Raw genomic sequence first — 20,997 nt, forward strand, 5'->3', positions numbered from 1 at the left:
TATCCACTGTTGGACCCCAGGACAGGTGGTGTCAGAAATGTGATAGCGAGTGGAAATATTTTCTAGATCCTATTGTGGAGGGTTCAGAGTATCAGCTGATGTTCTGGGGAGGCTGGTGCTGAAATCTGTACTGTGACCCAACCACGGCCTCGCCTCCTGTGCAGAGTTATTTCTGTCTGAGAATGAGGAATTTCTTCTCCTTTGTACTGTTAGAAGGTGTGGTGTTTAGTTGAACACCAGTAGCTGGACCCAAAGGTAATCACTTCAACCTCGTCTTGTCTTCACCGGGCTTAGTCCAGTTTCTTTTCACTCTTATCTTCCAATCCACCAGCTTTCATTAGCTTTGAACCACACGAAAATGAGTAAGATCTGTGAATATTTGTATTTCTTCTGTATCTTTTGCTTAGGTGATTTATGTTTGTTTGCTAGGTTTTTTTTTTCCCCCAGAAGTCAAGGTTTTATTTATTTGCTGCATGAACACCAAAATAATTTTGTGCATGAGCATGACAGTTTTGAATCACTGCAAAAACATATTTCAAACATATGTTGTTTGCTAGTTTCTAAGATTAATTAGTACCCTGGTATCTTTAATTTCCCTGAGTAGGTTGTCTATGTTAGTAATGATTTGTGCACACATCACTACTGCAGCAGTATATCAGCAGTATAACTGCTATCTAATATTGGGCATTCCTATAGTCAAAACTCAGGAGCACTTGGAATGTTTACAGATGATCCAAACTTATGGTATTACATGGCTTGGTTAGTTTAAATATTTCTGAAGATCTAATATACTTTACAGGTTTACCATATCAAATGCCTTAGCATGCTGCCATTCTGTTAACTTTTTAAAGTTTATGGCTTTTGTTTTGATACATGTTACTTCCCAACAACCAACACCCCCTCCCACCTTACCATTAAAAAACAAAACAAAATGAATCTAGTCCTTACTTCTCTTCTGTCTTGGAACTAATACTTAGTATTGATTCTAAGACAGCAGGTAAGGGTCTAAAAAAAAGTTTAGTCATTGTGAAGAAAATTGTTTTGTTTTGTTTTTTTAAACCCTTACCTTCCTTCTTGGAATCAATACTGTGTATTGGTTCCAAGGCAGAAGACTGGTAAGGGCTAGGCAATAAGGGTTAAGTGACTTGCCCAGGGTCACACAGCTGGGAAGTGTCTGAGGCCAGATTTGAATCTAGGACCTCCCATCTCTAAGCCTGGCTCTCAATCCACTGAGCTACCCAGCTGCCCCCAATAGTTTTTTTTGTTGTTTTTTTTTAAGGAACGAATAATGTAATTGAGAAGACCAATGGGCATTTATTTTTATTAAGTGCTTTCTATGTCAATCAACAAGTATTTATTAAGTGCCTGTTATATATCAGACACCATGGAAAGAGCTGGGGGTACAAGTATGAAAAGATTCTTACTGGAAGTAATTCTGTGTGCTGGAAGCTATACAAAGCATTAGGGATATGAATTTTAAAAAACTGTCCATGTCCTTCAGGAGCTTACATTTGACTAGAATAAATTAATAGAGGCTTTAAAAGAATACAAAATGGAACAAAACTAACTAACCCAGAGAGAGATCAAAAAAGGCCTTTTAAGTAGATAAACCTTGAATTTGTCCTCTTAAGAGTTTCCTGGAGGTGAAGATGTGGAGAGCATTCTAGGAAATGGGAATAATCCTATAATAGATGGAAGGTTGTCTTTATGGGAGGGGACAAGAATCATTAAATGTCTGTGAGCAAGGTGTTGTGCTAAGAGCTTTACGATTATTATTTCATTTAATCCTTACAGTGATGCTGGGAGGTAGATGCTATTATTAACTCATTTTACAGAAGAGAAAACTGAGGCAAACAGGTTAAATGACTTACTCAGTGTCATACAGCTAGTAAGTTTCTGAAAGCATATCTGCACTCAGGATTTCTTGACTCCAGGGCTAGCACTATCTACTGGGCCACCTAGCTGTTACCAGCTAGACCAAACAAAGGAAAATTTGTATTTTATTTGAGAAGCAAGAGAGTCTCTAAAGTTTCTTGAGTAAGGGAATGATGTGGTCAGACCTGTGCCTTAGAGATATTTGCTAGCCTTGTGGAGGATGGATTGAATTCAGAAGGAGACGCTAGATGCAGGAAGACCAATTAGGAGACATTTGCAATATAGTCCAGGTAAATTAGGATCTCTCATTGTAAAAACTGGAATGAGTTTGAATTTGAGGAATTACAAATGAATACTTGAATATTTTTTCCCCTTTCCCAATTCCGTCATTTAATGGTAAGTGCCTTTTCAAATGAGTAGTTATATAATAACTCTGTCTCTGAACTAAGGAGAGGAAAAGAAAATGAACAAGACTTACATGTCCAAAGGATACTTGTTAAAGCGAGCCGCAGGTATACTGAAGATCTCAAGTCTTTGCCCAGATTCTGGCTATGGTGGAGCAAGTCTTCAGACCTGGTAGTTCCAAAGATGGCTTCCTAGCTTTTCCTTTTGGGTAGGAAAACCTCTCTCTGTTAGAAACATTTCCACTTTTTCTTGGATTCCAGGATGAATACTCCTAGGACAAGATGGCCTGTATATTTGTCTGTGTTCTCGGATCTTTCAGCTCAGTAATTGGTTAAGAGGGATGAGAATTTGAAAGTAATATTCCCTCATTTACTCAATATTGGCTAACGGGGGGGGGGGGGGGGGAATCAGGCAACTGAGTAGCTCGATGGATTGAGAATCAGGCCTAGAGACAGGAGGTCCTGGGTTCAAATCTGACCTCAGACACTTCCCAGCCGTATGACCCTGGGCAAGTCACTTAACCCTTATTGCCTAGCCCTTACCAGTCTTCTGCCTTGGAACCAATACACAGTATTGATTCTAAGATGGAAGGTAAGAATTTATTTAAAAAAAAAAGAAGATTGGCTAACAAGGGAAATTTAGAGGATCTTGTATATGATGTCAGATGTTATCTGGCCTTCTGGTCCAGATGAACAGTTTATGTGTGAGATTACCATTTAGTAAAGAGGGAAGACCTCAGCTGCAAAAAGTCAGGAATAATTAACATTTTGGGGATATATGCCAATTATGAATGGCTTTGGGTCATTCACTTGAGTGGGAAATCAAAGGTTTATATGGACCTCTCCCCACACATCCAAATATGAAATACTCATTCCTGAGTTTTGTTTGGGTTTTGTGGTATTTCTTGGAGATGCCTGTGAGCCATTTTGGGTAGAGATGTCCACCAGGCAGTTGAAAATGTAGAACTGAAGATCAGGAGAGAAATAAGGGTTTGGTTATCATCTGTATAGAGATATTTTAATCTATTGGCGTTGTTAAGATCACCAGGAGGGAAAGTGTAGAGAGAGAAGAGAAGGCAACCCAAGACTGAACCTTCTATTACAGAAATAGAAGGATATAGGAATTAAGAGCTGCAACCTGGGTAATGATCCTTCACCAAAGACTGAGAAAGACTAGTCCGACAGGTAGGAAGAAAACAGTCGCAAAAATCTAGGGAGAAGAGAGGCGTATGTAGAAGGGAGAGTGCAGTCTCCAGACACATAGTGTGTGTATCTTACATTAAGTGCAGAGAGGAATGCGTCTTTATACCACAAATTGTTAAGGCATTCCTTGATTGATAGACATCCCCTCAATTTCTTGTCCTTTGCCACCACAAACAGAGCTGCTATAAATTTTTTGGAACAAAGAGGTTCTATCTCTTTTTCCTTGATCTCCTTTGGAAATAGACCCGCTAATAGTATAGGTCTGGAGGTAATTCCAAATTGCTCTGCAACATGACTAAATCAGTTCACATAGTGTATTAGCATTCCCACTTTTCCAGTCCCCTCTAACATTTATCATTTTGCCCTTTTGTCATTTTAGCCAGTTGGATGGGTGTGAGATGATACCTCAGAATTGTTTTGGTTAAAACATTTTAAATACTTAACTTCAACATCAAATGTACTTTTCTTTTATAGAAAGCACTCTAATCAGAAAAAAAAATTGGGGGGTTCTTTTTATTTTTAAATTTTTTCCATGGTTACATGATGCATGTTTTCTCCCTCCCCTCATCCTTTTCCCTTCCCAGAGATGATAAACAATTCCACTCAGTTATATATGTATATATTAGCACTTGAACCCATTTCCATATTATTCATTTAAAAAAAATTGTGACAAATATGCATAGTCAATCAAAACAGATTCCCATGATTGTTCCATTCTAAAAGTATACATATCTCATTATGAACATTATACCCCTCTGTCAGGAGGTTATCAGAGTTCTCCAGAATCATTAGTTCTTACATTGATTAGCCTTAAGTTTTTCAAATTTGTTTTTCCTTACTCTGTTGTTGTTAATGTATTGTTCTCCGGGTTCTTCATATTTTACTCTGCATCTGATAATGCAAGTATTCCTTGGTTTCTCTGAAACAGAAGAGAATAAGCATTTTTTAACTTAAAATTTTTTTTAAAATTAGACATGAAAATAATTTTGGACAATTGTTTTATAACATTTTGTGATTGAAATTCTCTCCTTCACTCCCCCCCCCCCTTTTGAGGTGGTAAATGTTCTATCTAGTACTTTCCAGTGCTTTCATGCGATACATAATTCCATATTCCCCATGCTCTGACAGAAGAAATATATCACACAATAAAAAAAAAAATTCATGAAAGAGATAAAGGGAAAGATGGTGTGCTTTGACCTGAAATCAGATTCCAACAGTTTCTTCTTTGGCTATGGATAGCATTTTTTATCATGAATCCCTTGGAATCTTGTTTTGCTAATAGAAAATAAGCATTTATTAAGAACCTCATGTGTGCTAAGACTTGTGCTAAATGCTTTACAAATACTATCTTCCCTGATGTTTCTTTGAACTGATCCCTCTTGTCATTTCTTACAATGAAGTAGAAGTATTCCATATTATTTATATTCAGTATGGGAAAACAGGCACATTAATATATTGTTGGTAAAGCTGTGAATTGGTCTGACTATTCCTGAAAGTAATTTGGAACTGTGGCCAAAAATGTTATTAACCTGTGTATATGTTTTGACCCAGCAATGGCCTGTACCACAAAGAGGTGAAAGAAAGCAGAAAAAAGACCCATATGTATCAGTGAAGAATTGGATGCCAGTCAGTTGGCCAATGGCTAGACAAATTATGGTATATGATTATTATGATGAAAGGGATCATTTCAGAAAAAACTGGTAAGACTTGTATGGACTGATGAATAGTGAAGTAAGTAGGGTAATCCTTTATACATTAATAACATTGTAAACTTTGAAAGACTTAAGAACTCTGATTAATGTAATGACCAACCTGGATTCCAGAGAATGAGGAGGCTATATTATCTCTTGACAGAGAAGTAATGAATTTTTTTTTAATATGGCCAGCATAGGAACTTGTTTTGCTTGACTGCGTATATTTATTACAAGAGTTCTGTTTTTGTTTTTTTTTCTTTTACTTAAATGGGAATGGAGAGATAAGAGGAAGAAAATAGATTTTGTTTATTAAAAAAAAGAAGAAAACAAGGCTCAAAAAACCTTTTGTATAACCCTAATTTGTTCAGCCATTCCTAAACTGATGGGCACCTCCTTAGTTTTCATTCTTTGTTACTATAAAAAGAGCTACTATAAATATTTTTGAACATATGGAAACAAAATTCTTTTCTGCTTTTGATATCTTTGAGGTATAGGCCCACTAGTTGTTATGGAGTTTGTAATTTACTGGGGTAAAATCCAAGTGTACTAATACTGTAGCTTAAGAGAGAACATGAGCTCCATGAGAGTTACAAAGAAATTGCTTTTTGGATCCATATATCTTCTAGTTGACGCAGTTTATGTACATAGTTATAGAGAGGTGTCCTTTAATTTGGACTACCATTTATTAAATATTTACCTGTGTAAAGTATTGTAGATTTTAGGGATACAACAATCAAATTGCTCTTCATCTTATACTCTACTACAGTTATAACACATAAGCAGAGGAGTAAATACAATGGAATTGGGGGGGGGGTGCTAATGAGTTTGAAGGGATTAGGGAAGGCTTCATGGAAAAGGTGGGACCTGAAGGAAGTTTTGAAGAAAGTTGAAGATTTTGGAAAGAGATAAAGAAGCACTTTATTATAAACATGAGGGAAACTTGTGTCCCGAATGATAGAACCAAGGTAGGAGATGGGATATGGCATACAGGAAGTATCTGGTAGCCAGTTTAACTGGGAAAAAAAAATAGAGTAGTGTAATGAAGCCATATTGTGTATGGCAGTAAATGTCAAACTGGAGTTTGTAATTTTATCCTTGAAGCCAGAGAAAACTACTGAAAGATTTTGAGCAGAGAAGTAACATAGTCAGAGCCATGGCTTAGAAAGATGATTTTGGCAGGTTTCTGTGCTTCTTACAAAATGAGCTTATTGCACAGGGAGAGGAAAAGCAGAAGCAAAGGCATGAAGGTGAGAAAGGGTTGGGGCAACAGTAAGAAGTCCATTTTAGAAGAAACCTGGATTCACATAAGAGAACAGTTTGGAGCATATTATAGAGGCCTTAAAATATGTCAGAGCTAAGAGCTTAAACCCAACTGAGAAAATAAAAGAAGAGACAGGATATAAAATCCAGTGGTGTTGAAATATCACAACTCTCAAAAGATTGGGAATCTTTCTCTATAAAAAAATTTTTATAAAATATTGTGTTTCAGTTCAGTTCTATCTGATTTTGTGACTTCATGGACCATAACACACCAAGTCTTTCTATTCTTCACTATCTTTCAGAGTCTATCCAAGTTCATGTTTGATGACACAATCTATTTATCTCAGCCTTTGATGTCCCTTCTCCTTTTATATCCAGTCTTTCCCAACATCAGGATCTTTTCTATTCAGTCTTGTGTCCTTATTATGTGCCAGAATATTTAAGCTTCAGTGTCAGTATTTGACCAATGGATAGTCTGAATTAATTCTTTAAGGATGGATGCTTTGATCTGCTTGCTGTCCAAGGGACTCTCAAAAGTTGTCTTCAGTACTATAATACAAAATTAATTCTATGGTGGTCAGCTTTCCTTTATAGTCTTAACTCTTACAGCCATGAATTGCTATTGAAAAAAACCAATAGCTATGCAGATCTTTGTTGGCAAAGATGTCTCTTATAAAATAGTTATTATAAAATAATTGTTTATTATATATTTAATAATCTTCAGAAACATAAATAAAATATGGAAAATAATAACTAAAATAAAAATTCAAAATAATCCCATTTTGCTAAAGGAAAATATTAACTTGAACAAAATAGTAACTAATTTGTTTGCTCGGCAACCCATTCTGTTTTTCTTTTCCATTTATGTAGTTTATAAAGCTTTATTGCTATAGTCATTTTCCTATAATTGAAGTCATTGTTCTTCTAATTGTGCTTTCTTCATTCAGCATCATTTCATGTCATACTACTTTATATTTTTTGTCATTTTTACCATAAAGTGGTAAGATGTTATATGTACCCAACAGTTAAGTTTTATCAATTGAAATGACACTTTAAAGATGTGTTACCATTTGCCTTGAAGTACGTGGTGTCTTGAGGATCATTTTGCTTGTGGTTGTCTCCTCCTTTGGAATATGAATTCCTGGAAATCAGGGGTTTTCTATTTGTATCCCCAAGCTTAGCACAGGGCCTTGGACATTATTGTTTCATACTTTCTTCTCTGTCTAGTCATATGTGGAGAGGGGATGGGGAGCAGCCTCCTTTGGCACACTGGGGCATGTGTGCCGTACCTTCTCCAACACAGGTCTAGACTGTGGAGATCAAGGTACTTTGAGGATCTCAGATCACAGGTAACTATTTCCAAGGATTCCTTCAACAAGTGTGCTCCATCCTATCCTCTACACCTCCTCCAGACCTTGTTTCATCAGCCATATTCTTGATCTTTATCGATTTTTATATCTCTCTTTTTTTTTCTGTCTTCCAACAAATACTCATTGAAACATTGTGGTGGAATAGAAAGGAAACTGGATTTGAAATCAGAAGACCTTCTGGTTTTGAATCCTTCCGATGCCCTACTTAGTACCTCAGGTCATTTAATTTTCTTGGCTTCAGTTTCTTTGTCTATAAAATAAGGAGATTAGATTAGGTAACATCCAAGGTCCCATTCTCCTGAAACCCCTGTAATTCTAGGACTCCTTTTTCCTGAGATAAGCATTTCTTGTTGTATCATTCAGTAGAGCTATTGCCGTCTCTCTTCTCCCTTTTACTGGCCAAATTCTTGGAAAAAATTAATCTTTATTCAATGCCTTTCTTACTGTCTATTTTCTTTGCTCTCTTTGGGTATAGACCTAGTAGTAGTCCATATTGTTTTCTAGGTGATTGGATTAGTTCACTGCTCCAATTACTAATTCCCTTAGTGCCCCTGAAGGGGAAGGTACTTGTGCTCAACTTTTCTCTAGGAGCAAGCTTGGTCATTGTAAATACAGCAGAAATTCAGTTTCATTCTGTTGTTCTTTAGTCTGCATTGTTGCTTGACTCCTTTAATCTCCTTGTTAATAGTCAGGTGAAAGCACTGAATCATCTTGACTCTTCCCTTTTCCTTCCCATTTTCACTCCCTATGTCAGTTCACAGGTCATTGCTTAACTCACAAATGTGTCCCTTCTGTCACTGAAGTAAGCACCCTACTTTGGGCCTTCCATTCCTTTCCCTTTACTATTCCTGACTAGTCTCTTTAAGTTTCAATATATTTTACAGGTGATTTTTTTCCTTTCATATTAAAAAAGAATTGAAACTTTTTTAAATGTACAAAAGATAACAGAATGAATGCCAAATGGTTTAGCTTGAAAAAAGTTACATGTTGAATATAAAATACTTAAAAGGAAAAGCAAGTTTATATAATATTCAGTTTCATGTATAGCCTCCTGTTGTTCTTGTATATGGAAATACTCATTTGACTTAGTGCTTAAATGGAAAAAAATAAAAACCAAAACAGTGGGACTAGCTCACAGCCCTACCAACTATGCACTGATATGCCAGTCTTTACATAGCAACTTCAGCATGGACTATTCCCTATTTTGTTATATTTTATTCATTGAGTGTAAAGTAAAATTTCAGAGTTATTTAATTTAGAGCAATTTTTCATGTAGTTGTTAATAACCCTACTATGTATACCTATCTGATCATGGCACACTTTGCCTTAGACTTTTGGTGACTTCCTATTGCATACTAAATAAACTGTAAAATTTTATCCTGACATTCAAGGATAACGTACCATTTGTCTCCAGCTCACTTTCCAGTTTTATCTTAAACTATTTTTGCCTTAATCTGTTCTGTGTTCCTGCCAAACTATGATTTGTGTCCTTGCTCTTGATCTACCTTTTCTTATCTTTTGTCTCAACTGAAAGTGATTTCTCCTTTCTAATATTTCTAAACATTTTTTGGACCTCTCTTGTTTTTAGCTCATTTATGTACATCTTATTTGAATTATTCATGATTTATTGATTTTTCTTCTTACTCAGTGAAGCTTTCTGAAAATTATAATTAATCACTAGACATATGTCAGGCATTATGCTAGATGCAAGGGATGCAAAAACAAAGGGAGAGGGAAAGAGATGTATGCATATGTATGTGTATATATATGTATGTATATAAGTCTATGTAAAAGAAAATATACAACAGTTTAGGGAGGGAGGAGACTAGGGGGAAGGTTAAGTCTTCTACTTTACTGATCCATCTGCTAGAATTTTTCAGATTTGTAACTTGAGGCTCTTATTATTATTATTATTTTTTTTTAATCCTTATCTTATATGGGGAGGTCCCTCAACTGGGGAATGGCTAAATAAATTGTGGTATATGATGGTGATGGAATACTATTGTGCTATAAGGAATGATGGATTGATTGATTTCAATAAGAACTGGAAAGACAACTTTAGCAAAGTTGCAGGATACAAAATAAACCACATAAGTTATCAACATTTCTATATATTTCCAACACATCTCAGCAGCAAGAATTAGAAAGAGAAATTCCATTTAAAGTCACCTGAGACAATATAAAATACTTAGGAATCTATCTGCCGAGACAAACACAGTAACTACATGAACACAACTACAAAACACTCTCCACACAATTAAAACTAGATCTAAACAATTGGAAAAACATTGATTGCTCATGGGTGGGACAAGCTAACATAATAAAAATGACAATCCTACCCAAATTAATTTACTTACTTAGTGCCATACCCATTGAACTACCAAAAAACTTTTTTACTGACTTAGAAAAAAACATAACAAAGTTCATTTGGAAGAACAAAAGATCCAGGATATCTAGGGAAATCATGAAAAAAAAAATGTGAAGGAAGGTGGCCTTGCAGTCCCAGATCTCTATACTATAAAGCAGTGGTCATCAAAACAATTTGGTACTGGCTAAGAGACAGAAAGGAGGATCAGTGGAATAGACTTGGGGTAAGTGACCTCAGGAAGACTGTCTATGATAAGCCCAAAGATTCCAGCTTTTGGGACCAAAATCCACTATTTGATAAAAACTTCTGGGAAAATTGGAAGCCAATATGGAAGAGATTATGTTTGGATCAACATCTCACATCCTACACCAAGATAAACTCAGAATAGGTGAATGACTTGAACATAAAGAAGGAAACTATAAGTAAATTAGGTGAACACAGAATAGTATACATGTCAGATTTTTGGGAAAGGAAAGATGTTAAGACCAAGTAAGAGTTAGAAAAATTCACAAAATGAAAAATAAATAATTTTGACTACATTAAATTAAAAAGGGTTTGTACAAACAAAACCAATGAAACCAAAATTAGAAGGGAAGCAACAGATTGGGAAATAATCTTCCTAACAAAAATCTCTCACAAAGATCTAATTACTCAAATCTATAAAGAGCTAAACCAATTGTTCAAAAAATCAAGCCTTTCTCCAGTTGATAAATGGGCAAGGGACATGAATAGGTGATTTTCAGATAAAGAAATCAAAACTATTAATAAGCACATGAAAAAGTGTTCTAAATCTCTTATAATCAGAGAGATTCAAATAAAAACAACTCTGAGGTATCACCTTACACCTAGCAAATTGGCTAACTTGATAGCAAAGGAAAGTAATGAATGCTGGAGGGGATGTGGCAAAGTAGGGACACTAATTCATTGCTGGGGGAGTTGTGAATTGATCCAGCCATTCTGGAGGGGAATTTGGAACTATGCCCAAAGGGCGATAAAAGAATGTCTGCCCTTTGATCTTTGATCAAACCCATAGCACTGCTGGGTTTGTACCCCAAAGAGATAATAAGGAAAAAGATCTGTACAAGAATATTCATAGCTGCACTCTTTGTGGTGGCAAAAAAAATTGGAAAATGAGAGGATGCCCTTCAATTGGGGAATGGCTGAACAAACTCTGTGGTATCTGTTGGTGATGGAATACTATTGTGCTCAAAGGAATAATAAAGTGGAGGAATCCCATGTGAACTGGAACGACCTCCAGGAAGTGATGCAAAACGAAAGGAGCAGAACCAGGAAAACATACACAGAGACTGATACACTGTGGTACAATCGAATGTAATGTAATGTACTTCTCCATTAGTGGCAATGCAGTGATCCTGAACAACTTGGAGGGATCTATGAGAAAGAAAACTATCTACATTCAGAGGAAAAACTGTGGGAGTAAAAACACAGAAGAAAAACAACTGCTTGATTACATGGATCGAAGGATATGATTGGGAATGTAGACGCTAAATGATCATCCTAGTACAAACAACAACATGGAAATAGGTTCTGATCAAGGACACATGTAATACCCAGTGGAACTGCACCAGCTACAGAAGGGGTGGAGAGAGGGGAGGGAGGGAAAGAATATGATTCTTGTAACCAAGGAATAATGTTTTAAATTGACTAAATAAAATTTAAAAAAAAAGGAAAAGAACTGGAAAGACCTCCAGGAATTGACGTGGAGTGAAATAAGTAGAACTAGAACATTATACAGAGACTGAAACATTGTGGTATGATCACATGTAATAATAGACTTTGCTGCTAATCATAATGCAATGATCCAGGACAATTCTGAGGGACTTATGAGAAAGAATGCTATTCATATCTAGAGAAAAAACCAAGGGAGTAGAAATCCAGAAGGAAATGTATGATTTATCACTTATTTATATGGGTATATGATTTGGGTTTGGGGGTTTTAAAAGATTATTCTATTACAAAAATAAATAATATGGAAATAGGTTTTGAGTGATAACATCCCAGTGGAATTACTTGGCAACTCTGGAAAGGGGGTAGGGAAACAACATGAATCATGTAACCATGGAAAAAAAATTTTAATTGAATTTATCTTCTGTCTCAAAATCAATACTAAATTATCAGTTCCCAGGATGAAGATGGTAAGAGCTAGACAATTGGTTAAGTGACTTGCTTAGGGTCACACAGCTAGGAAGTGTCTGAGGCCAAATTTGAACCTAGGTCCTCCCAACTCCAGGCCTGATGCTTTATCTATTGTGCAACCTAGTCCTGTCTCCTCCTTTTTTCTTTTTGATTGTTATACTCCTTCCAGAAGCAGTGACAAAGTTGACATGATTATAGTTCCAGAATAAAAAGTAGTGAGGAGAAAGGAGATTCTAGGATGAGAAGGTTAAATTCTCCAGAATACAGTTTTCTGGTCACACTGATAAAGATGGCCAGGGCACTGTTTGTGAATCTGGGAATTCATCTAGCCATAATGGAAAACAACTTTTAAAAAGTTAATAAACTATGTGTCACACCTACACCTATTTCAAAGGGGTCCCCAAACTACAGCCCGAGGGCCACATGCAGCCCCCTGAGGCCATTTATCCGGCCCCCTCCGCACTTCTGGAAGGGGCACCTCTTTCATTGGTGGTCAGAGAGAGAAGCACTGTTATGTGGCAGCACCGCAAAGCATGGCGTTGCTCACCTACAGTACTATTTCCAGTGACATAATACTTTGCAGGGCGCCTTGTTCTGAGAGTAACTGAACGAGAAAGTGGTGCCCCACAAAGGATTATGTGGCTGCAAAATGGAAGACATCAGCATGGTGAGTGGTGATCTGGGGGAGGGGATTCCACACTGTGTATACTGTTGCCTGATATAGTGGTGGTGGTGATGGGCCTGTGCAAAGTGTGGCAGGCCCTCATAGCCAGCGCTGCAGCCTCCGCTATCTCAGACAGCAATATGTAGATTTGTTCATAGTTTTTTTTATAGTCCGGCCCTCCAATGGTCTGAGAGATGGTGAACTGTCCCTGTGTAAAAAGTTTGGGGACCCCTGCCTTAAAGAGACCAAAAAAGGAGGAAAAGGATTCATATGTACAAAAAGATCTGTGGTAGCTTTTTTTGTGGTCACAAAGAACTGCCCATCACTTGGAGAATGGAATGAATATGAAAGCAGTGGAATATTATTGTGCTGTAGGAAATGTAAAAGACTGTTTCAGAGAAATCTGGAAGACTTGTATGAATTGATGCAGTGAAATGAGTAAAACCAGGAGAACACTTTATTCAATAACAATGTTTTAAAGATGAACAACTTTGAAAGACTTAAGGACTGGCAAATGTAATGAATAGCCAAGATCCTGAAGATGAACAATGAGAAATAGTTTACATCTTCTGTTAGGTGATGGACTTAAGGCACAGAATTTTGGACATGTCCAGTATAGGCATTTGTTTTGCTTGAATGCATATATTTGTTACAAGGCATTTAAAAATATTTTCCCTTCGAAATGGGTGAAGACAGTGGCAATGATAGGGACAGAAAGTAAATGTTTTTTTTTTTAATGGGGAAAAAATTTAATAGAAGAAATATGATTGGGAAATAAAGGAAAATATGGCTGAATCTGAGCCTAGATGAAGTGGTAACTACATTTGTATATCTCTATATCTGGATCCCAGTGTGATAGTTTTGAGGGTGGCAGGGTTAAGTGCTTTAGGGGATCATTTCTGTTCCTTGTGCTTTGGTGGTTTGGAGTCATGAGGACTCATCTTCCGACTTCAAATCTGACCTCAGACACATACTAGCTGTGACCCTGGTATAAAGATAATTTTAGGGTTGTGACTTAAAATCTAGATTTAATTGGTCACCGGGGAAAATCCCAAATAAAATACCTAAGTCAGTCTGGAAATTTATGGTAATTTAATATAAAGGGAAGGAATTTAAGGAGAAGGAGGGAAGAGGATATAGGATTTCTCCTGCCTGACCTGTGCTAGGGGGAGTTTTAAAATCCCCACCTCTAGGTCTCTGAAGAAGATTAGAGGCTTCTAAGAGGATAAAGTTGGAAAGTAAAGGAGGAAAACTCAGCCAGAAACTCACCACCGAACCAGACAATAGCTTGTAGCCATGCTAAGATGCCAAAAGGCCCAGCATGCTGCTATCAGCCAACTCTCAAGGTACTGGAGAGAGGAAGTGAGCCAATATATAGACCTTTCACCCTTGTGTCCCCTCCTCTAAATGCCCATTCTTTAGTTCTCATCTTCTTTGATTAGATTTTATCTTTAGAGTTACTTAACACTTCTTTGTTAATTTCACCTTTTGTTAGTTACTTGACTGAGTTTTGTGATTAATTTAACCTTTATAGTTACTTAACACCTTTTTGTATTAAGATCTAAAAATAGACTTAGCTTAAAGTTCTAGCTTCATTGTAAGGTGAGAGCTAAGTATCTTCATTGTTCAATCAAGAGTTTACAACTTTATCTTCCCATAAAGTAAGATCTAAGTGGGGTGGAGTAATTTAAAGTTCATGCTGGGCAAGTCACTTCACCCTGATTAACTCAGTTTCCTCATATGTAAAGTGATCTGGAGAAAGAAATGGCAAACCATTCTAGTTTCTTTGTCAAGAAAACCCCAAATAAAATCATGAAGAGTCAGACACAACTGAAAAAGAACTGAACAACAACAAAATCAATAATAAATGATTGTTGATATCCATCAACAAATCAAGCTACAAATCAGAGCAGTATCATATGCCAGCAGTATCAAGTGCTGAAGAGAGGTCAAGAAGGGTAAAAAATGAGAAATGGCCTTCATTAGATTTTGGAAGTAGTCTTGGTTTAGAGATGGTTGGTCATTGAAGATGTAGGCATGAATATGATTGTCAAGGGAATGGATACATACACAAAACAAAGAGAAGAGAACTGCAAACAGAATTTGGGGGATCTGTTTTAGGGGCTCCAGAGGAGGAGAGTGACACAAAGTAATGGATTAGAGAGACTGAAAGAACCAGGGAGATTTGGTATCAGAAAATAAGGGAAGAGAACGAAGTGGAGGCATCAGTGGCATAAAAAGGAGAGGTCAAGAAGGATGAAAAAAAGCCAAATGTTTAAGAAATAAGAAGGTATTGGTAACTTTGGAGGAAAGCAATTTCATTAGAACCATAGAGAGTAAACCTGCATGGCTAAGAATTATACTTAGTCCTAAATGAAGGAATTATTAGGAGTTGAAGGTACCTAATTTGTAGGCAGTGAGGAATTTGAGATCTTGAAGAATATATCAGGGAATAGTAGGAAAAAGTGACAGTAATTGGATGAAATAGAAGGGTTGAAGAGAAGAAGCCTTTAAGAATTGGAGAGGTTAAGGGTTTATTTATAGGAAAATGAGAAGGAGCCAGTGAAGAGGGGGTGCTTAAAGATATTATAGATAAGTGGGATGATTTCTTTGAGCAAGGTCTGGGATGAGAGAATAAAATGTAGGGCACAGGTAGATAGATTAGCCTGGACAAGAAATAAGAGGTACCATCTCTTCCTCTGAGACAAGAAATAAGGAGACAGTTGGTAATGAAACTCAAAAGGTTTTAGTGAGGAAAGTTGAAAGTTCTTGTCAGGCAGACAAGCCTCATTCTTCTTTGTGAAATAAGAGGCAAGATCATCTGTTGTGGGAATAGAGTTGGGGACTTGGGGAAAGAGGATAAAATTTTGTAGAAATTACTGTGAAGAATGTAATAGGAAGTTGATAAGAGTTGAGAAAAATTTCCCAATAGCACTGAGGGTCTACCTAACATTTTCTATTTATACAATTTGAAATGGATTCAGCTTTGTGGCTTCCTTTGATGCTCAGCACCCCAAGAGGAATCGAGTTGACTGGTAGAGGTTACCTAGAATTAAGGGGGGGGATACACACTATTTCTAGCATGGTAGGTATTAAAGTGACAGGTAATTAAATATACATACTATATTCCAGGTCCACTGATGGTACATAGTTCTAATCCCAATTCATTTTTCTTTAGATATGTACCTTTGATCATATAAACACAAAACTGACATCTTAAGCTCTTAATTAATGCATTTCAAACTCCCTTTTTCTCTCTTTCCCCTATTTTTGGCTGTAGGATTAACAAATGTATTCTTCATAATCTATGTTGGTGACCATTAGCCTCTTCTTCATTGTGTAACAGTTGTTGACTTACTTAATTATGTAATGAATATTAAGCCAAGTAATTTATTAGAATTTTGCAAATCATAGTATTCACTTAATAATCTTTCTCCAAAGAGTTTAATATTTTGGAAAATCATTTGGTTTCCTCAGAACAATGTAACAAGATAGGAAAAGGTTAGCATTGTTTTCTTGATGAGAATAAGACATTGATAAGAATAAGAAAAATATATTCTCAACATCACAAAGGACTTTAGCAATGATATTGGTTTCCTGATTCCAAGTGGAGTCTGTGAAATAAAGTTTTTTTTTTATTAATTGGAAAGGACATTTTTTCTTCCTAGGGAAAAAGATCTTGGAGAAGCTTTGGAAACTGGAGGCTGTGATCTTGAAACCTTGAGGAATATAATTCAGGGGAGACCACTGCCTGCTGATTTGAGAGCAAAAGTTTGGAAGGTAAGTTGGAATGAAAATGTAATTGAAAAACAACTTAGTGCCTGAAGGATGTTTCATTTTCATTGCTGTGGACCAGGGGTCCCCAGACTTTTTACACAGGGGTCCAGTTCACTGTCCCTTAGACTGTTGGAGGGCCGGACTATTAAAAAAACTATGAACAAATCCCTATGCACACTACACACCTTATTTTATAGTAAAAAAACAAAATGGGAACAAATACAATATTTAAAATAAAGAACAAGTAAATTTATATCAACAAACTGACCAGTATTTCAATGGGCCTGCTTTTGGCTAATGAGATGGTCAGTGTCCAGTTCCATATTTGTCACTGCTAGCTGTAACAAGTGATGCAAGTACGCATCAGTTAGTCTAGATCTGGTTGGAGATTTCAGATGTTTCATTCTGGAAAAGTCTGTTCATAGACATAAGTGCTGCCAAAGATGGTTGCCATTTTTAGTGCATGGTTCCTGAGATTAGGATATGTCTCAGAGGCATAGAAATTAGGCAAGCTGCTTGACTCGAATGCATCTTTCAGAGAGTCACAATTCTGCAGTTCAGCTTGTTTCATTTGGTAAATTGTATCCACATTTTCAATGTCAATAGAAAATGAGTTACAGAAAAGCTGTATGTCTTTTTCATGAATATGAAGCTCTTTAAATATGATTTAGAATTCCTTTTGCAACTTTTCCATTGAATCCACACATGTTTCTTTTGGGAAAGCCATCAAGGGTTTTTCGGCTGACAGATTTTGAGTTAGGGGAGATGGCAGAAATTTTCCTCCTTCACTTGTTTGATAAGGAGGCCTGGTTTTACTTCAAATGCTTTCATATGTGATTGCATATCACAGATGAGCTTCCCTTTTCCTTGAAGTTACACATTGAAACTGTTGAGTAGCTCTGTTACATCTGTCAGAAAGGCGAGGTGCCATTTCTATTTTGCATCATTGAGCTCTGGTACTTCTTTGTTTTTTGAAAGCATAAAAGCTATTATCTGTGGAAGTAAATCATAGAAATGTCTCAAAACTCTCCCTTGACTCAGCCAATGGACTTCTGTGTGGTACAGAACAGCTTCATAGTCAACATTTAGCTCAGACAGAAATTCCTGAAATTGCCCGTGGTTTAGTGCATTAGCTCTAATGAAGTTAACACAAGACACCACAATTTTCCTAACAGAGTCCCACTTCAATGATTTACTACATAGCAGCGCTTGTTGGTGGATGAGGCAGTGTATGGCTATTGGATGAGAATGGTTACATTTGTCCATCTCTTGGTTAATGTGAGCAATTACTCCTTTCTTAAACCCCACCATGCTAGGAGCACCATCGGTTGTCACACTGGCTAGTTTAGCCCAGTCCAGCTCCAAATCCTTCACAGTTTGGGAAACCTTTTCATAGATATCCTCTCCTGTAGTTGTTCCTTTGATGCTTTGCAGTGCATTAAGTTATTCTGTGACTTCGAAATTTCATTTGCCTGATGAATAAAAATTAGAAGTTGTGCAGAATCACGAACATCATTGCTCTCATTGAGTGCCAAGTAAAAATAGGAAAGTTTTCTTGCAGAGTTTTGCAAATGCTGATGCAAATTGTTTCCCAGTTCTTCAGTCCTTCATGTAATTGTTGATCCTGAAAGACTGACTGTACTAAATAAGTCTGCCTTTTCTAGACACATCTCTTTGGCAACAGAAAGAAGGCACTCTTTAACAAATCTCCTTCTATGAATGGTCTGCCAGTGCATGCTATTAGCTTGGTAACATGAAAACTTGCTCACTGTGATGAAATATTTAGCTTCTTCTGCTTCACAAAAGTATTTTGCTGAGTTGTCAATGTATTTTTCAGTTTTAATACTTTATCTTTTCTCACATCTCTAACCAGTCATATTTATCTTTATGTTGAGTTTGATAGTGTCGACACAAATTGTATTCTTTGAACACAGACACTATATTCTGGCATATCAAACACAGCTCTTTCCTTGTACTGCATGAAAAAGTAATCATAAGTCCACTGTTCTTTGAATATCCTACACTCTGAGTCAGTTTTTCTCTCTTGATGTCATTGTTCCCATGGGATTCCAAATTGCTATTAGTAAAATACCTCTCTCTCTCTCTCCACACACACACACACACACACAGATATATATGTATGTATGTATATATGTATATATATGTATATATATATATACACACCCCTACAAAAACAATATACCAACAATAATTTTGCCCACACAGAGGCATACAGACTGCACTGCCCATCACTGCAGTCTGATCTGTGTCCATCAATGCAGCCTTCCCAGTCCACATCATTTCAGCCTCACCAGTGGCCATATTGGTGGAACTCCACTTTTACCTCAGGCTCACACTGGTGCCGTGTGGGAACTGGCATGATTACAGAGCTGGTCCTCCACCACCTTTCCAGTTCACACTACCCTGTGCGAACCGCACTGTGATCTGTGAACTCACACAGGAATCTGATCGCATGGATAAGACCCATGCGATCAGATTCCACAGCAGGAAAAAAGAAGGCACAGCACTAGTGTGTGTCCTCTTGTGGTCCATATTTATGGATCTGTAATTATAGACCGAAATACAAAAAACACATGCCTCACTTCCCCCATCGTACAATGGCAACCACATTCCCCCAGATGCACAACATAATGGCCCATATAATAGGGCCCAGGCAGTGCTGGGCCTGTGACACTGTATACCGTTGTCTGGGATAGCGGAGGCTGCAGCTCTGGCTGTGGTGGGCCTGTCACACCTTGCACAGACCCATCACCGTCACCACTATACCAGGTAACAGTATACACAGTGCAGAATCCCCTCCCCCAGATTGCTGCTCACCATGCTGACATCTTCCATTGTGCAACCACATAATCCTTTGCACGGTGTCTCATTCTTGTTCAGTTACTCTCAGAACAAGGCAAAGGATTATGTCACTGAAAGTAGTACTGTACGTGACACCGTGCTTTGTCGCGCCGCCACATACAGAGCTCCTCACTGACCACCAACGAAAGAGGTGTCCCTTCCAGAAGTGCAGTAGGGCCTGGATAAATGGCTTCAGGGGGCTGCGGTTTGGGGGCCTCTGCTGTGGACTATAAAATCATTTTTGTGTTCAAATATTCATTACTATGGATTTATGATTTTAAAAGCACCATTTCTGTGAAATTTGTGAAGGGGAAAAATGTGCATATTGAAATAGCTTTCTCAATAACACTTAATACATGTTTTAAGGTGATAAATTTTGGAGCTAATAACAACTCAAGTAAAAGAGTCAAGATCACAGGGAATAATAATTACTAGGGTATGAATGAAAGCACATGTTAGTTGATAAAATACAATTCTACTACTTCCTGGATTTTAAAAATATGTATCCATTTCTTTAATTCAGAATTGTTCAGTTGAAAATATATCATGTTTTCAGAGTATGAGGAATAATCTGAAACTGTTGGATTTCATTTTTTTCTCTTCTAGATTGCTTTAAATGTTGCAGGGAAAGGTGACAGTTTAGCATCTTGGGATGGTAATTTGGATCTGCCAGAACAGACTACAATTCACAAGGATTGCCAAGAGCTCATTGGTTAGTATGAGAATTGTTTTCAAGCTATCTACATAAAATCTTGAAATCATAAAAAAGTATTTTTAGAGACTTGACCTTTAGAAAATCTGGTTAAAATTTGATATTTATTCAGGTTACAAAGTACCCTTTTTAAAATAGCAATTTATGTGAAAAAAAAAAGTTGCATCAAGTTTCAGAAATCTTTAATGATTTTGAGGGAGAGAAAACTCTTAAAAGTATTTGCCCTTTTACACTATATGCTTAGTTTTTCATGTTCCTGTACCCACATTTTTATTATCTCTTATTTTTGTTGCAACTTAATCTGTGTTTTGATCACATATATAAGAAGTCCCCAATTACAAATAAATTGTATACTAAGATATTTATTTGGAACTTGAAATACTTATATGTGTACTTATAGCAACAATGTTAGAACTGATGATTAGTGTGCTTCTATCTCATAGAGACTGGTTTGACTTTGTGTGGTAATTCATTTTTGCTTCCCTTTGAGATGACCCTAACTACTCTTACTTTTTTTTGGCATCTTCTTTTTGTTTATCCTTTCCTATTATTTCAGTGACATCACACATGAAATAGACTATTGTTTACTCATATGAAAGCCTGACTCTGCAGATAACATGGTCTGTTTGAGGAATGATTTCATGTAGCTAG

The 20,997-nt window shown here is 36.8% G+C and overlaps 1 protein-coding gene across 3 annotated transcripts in view; it reads left to right on the forward strand.

Moving 5' to 3' along the window:
• Positions 1-16,637: 16,637 nt before the first annotated feature.
• The window catches only part of TBC1D23 (TBC1 domain family member 23), a 43,460-nt gene continuing 39,100 nt past the window's right edge, over positions 16,638-20,997 (forward strand). For 2 of the 3 annotated variants that reach the window (XM_056793388.1, XM_056793389.1), the window contains exons 1-2: positions 16,639-16,775; positions 20,241-20,346. The gene's annotated coding sequence lies outside the window, so the exon portion shown is untranslated. Of the gene's footprint in view, positions 16,776-20,240; positions 20,347-20,997 lie in introns of all 3 variants that reach the window. The other variant, XM_056793390.1, reaches the window with a different exon arrangement.

The sequence above is a fragment of the Monodelphis domestica genome, chromosome 4, assembly GCF_027887165.1.
Source record: "Monodelphis domestica isolate mMonDom1 chromosome 4, mMonDom1.pri, whole genome shotgun sequence".
Taxonomy (NCBI): domain Eukaryota; kingdom Metazoa; phylum Chordata; class Mammalia; order Didelphimorphia; family Didelphidae; genus Monodelphis; species Monodelphis domestica.